The sequence below is a fragment of the Anomalospiza imberbis genome, unplaced genomic scaffold, assembly GCF_031753505.1.
Source record: "Anomalospiza imberbis isolate Cuckoo-Finch-1a 21T00152 unplaced genomic scaffold, ASM3175350v1 scaffold_45, whole genome shotgun sequence".
NCBI lineage: Eukaryota > Metazoa > Chordata > Aves > Passeriformes > Viduidae > Anomalospiza > Anomalospiza imberbis.
The window spans coordinates 308,830-311,620 of record NW_027100060.1 but is presented as its reverse complement, the minus strand read 5'-3'; positions in this window follow the sequence as shown (position 1 = coordinate 311,620).

The following is a 2,791-nucleotide window of genomic DNA, read 5'->3' as shown; positions in this document are numbered from 1 at the left end:
AAGAACAAAGATGACTAATAACTTGTACCAAGAAAATGACTGTTAAATTGCTATTGTCTCACACCACTAATACACTGGCAGGATGCAAAAAGCAGTTTTTCTTACAGATAGATTTTCTGGAAAAATACCTTCTCGCAGAACTTATTCTTGAATGGTTTCAGGATATCTATAAACTCATGGGTTGTAGTCATGCTAATGATCAGCAAGCAGTAACTTCAGATAGCTGATAAAAGTCTGTAGCTGATATTACCCAGTAAAACATTAAAACAGGCAAAAGAAACCACTGCAGCAGAGTTTTGGCCTTCTTAATATCAAGTAGAGAAATTCTGGGAGTAAGGACAGTTATAATTTTCACCATCATCATTAATCCTAATAAAATTAAGAAGGGCAATAGTAACAATGATAACCGTAACTTTTTTCCTAAACTTTTTTGGCAACAAAAAGTCTGCCAGATGCAAATTTAAATTTTATGGATGATAAGAAAGTCAGCTGTTTCTAGTGACTTTTACAAGTTATAACCCAGCTCTGGTAGTCAGGACATGCAGAGTGAGTGAATTCAAAAAGCCCACTCAAGCCCTGGCATCTCTGTTTCTTTAGAGGCACCTCAACCACACTCTTGTTTTTCAGAGGAGTTTGTGCAGACATTAAAAACCATAATGCAATAAAAAGAAAAGAATTCAGCATGCAAGGCCAACCCCAATGAAGGATGAGACAAATGAAAAAAACAAGATTAAAGTAAGTGCATAAAAAATTTCAGTATCATGAGTCACTAAACTGACCCATGAACTATAACTTGACCATGTCTCCTTTAATTGTTCCACATAAGGATCTGCTTTCTGAAAAAGAAGAATATCTTTAGCAGACATAGTGCTACAGCCGTTTTTTCCTTTATCAATAGTATATGTGTACTGTAGTGCAAGTTACGGAACTTAAGTTCTACCACAGAAAGAAGCATGTAGGATGAAGGAGACAGACAGCTAGACCAGAAAATGCCTTCTATATGTACCTGGTGAACTACCAGTAGAAGTCACCACAAAACAATGAAGATCTATTCCTGACGGTAATATAAGGTGAAATATAAAAGCTAAAAAGGCAAGACTGCAAACTTAGGCAGTCAGTAACTGAGAAAGTATTCACATTTGATATTCTTTCAGCATTAAAGTGGTCTCTCATTTTTCTTTCCTTAGCAATATGGATCACAAAACATATTACTGATTTTCTACATTTAAGCAGTTCTGGGTTTTCTCCACCTTCAACATTAATTTCCTGTTCCAGAAAAATCCTCTCACACAACAACTTGTTACTTAAATAAGAATATAAAAATGTTTGTAATGGCAAAACTAAAGGCTCATCCAGTCTAGTAGTCTCTTTTCAACAGCAAGAAGAATAAATATAGAACATTTATATACGATATTTCCCTACCCTTAGTGCCCCCCCTCCTCTCCATCTATTTTCAGCTCAGGAGATTTCCTGAGCCTATTGTGGCCTGTCTATTTTGCAACCCCCAAGTAGATATCACTTTCAAGTACTTGTCCAGTATCCCTCTGAGCCCTTGTAAAATTCTTGCATCTGCAACACCATCTGGCAAACAAGTTTATATGTCTGCTACCCAGTGTGTGAAGAACCACTTCCAATACCAATAGTGCAATGTGATAATGTATTAATTTCCCCTCATACACCACTACCTTCATAACATTAGCCAGAAAGTAGCTCCCATTGGGCAATAAAAAAAGGAAAATTCGGATTTAGTTTGATGCTCATCCAACTGTTTCAACATTAGCTGCATTACACATGCTACCTCATTATTTATTTTGTATAATTGTCTCACGGAGTGAGTGGGAAATTAAGTGAGAATTGGTCAAGAGAAAGTTAAGAAGGTGATAGTAGTCATCAGTTCTAATGAGTGTTTGCTGCCAAAGAGAAATATCTTGCTATGGTCACTGCACAAGACGAGATATTTCACGACTAAATCTTTGGTGAGAATCCAGGATCAGCTTTGAACAAACTAAGTTCAATTCAACAGAGTAAGCATTTGCCAAGGCTGGCAAACATGGGGCAAAATCAGAGCTGAGATCAGTGAAAGACAAACCCTTCAGTTTCACAGCCATCAGTGGCTCAGGATTGGTAGCAGAAGGGTTCCCACACATGAACTGGTGAGTACCTGCAGGCAGGTAGGATGGAAAAGGCATCCCAGCACCCAGCAGCTGGGGAGATCTGTCACATCTCTCCTTGACAAGGCCCTTTGCCTCTCTCACGCTGCAGTAAAATTCACTTTTAGTTTACTGAAATGACCAGGATTTCTCATATTCACAACTTTTACTCTAATAAAGGCAGCATGGAGGTGAAGCATTTTACTTTTGCACCAGTTGATAATGTATCTTTAAAATCTGCTTTCAAAATTACTGAATAATTTAAGAAATGTGCTTTAAGATTTATGTTATAAACTGACTATGAGGAAGTAAGAGTTATAAGCTCTCTTAATCTTCAGGTTTCAAGGTGTGAGTGATGTAAGAAACATCATCTTGCAATACAGAACAGTAAAATTGTGAAGATTTATGCCTTCCGTTGAAACATCTGGTCTTACCCGCCCTTGGTGCCAGAATGGCAGACTGGATGAGCTGCTTGTTTATTCCAGCCAGGCATTTCCCTGACTCCTGGACTTTATGTTAAGGCATGATGAACATCTTACTCCCACTGGAGAATTTTTACTCTCATGAAGTCAATAGGTCAGAACTTTTGAAATTTACAGCTCGTGAAAGGGATTCCTCCTTTGAGTTTGTTAGATTCTAGT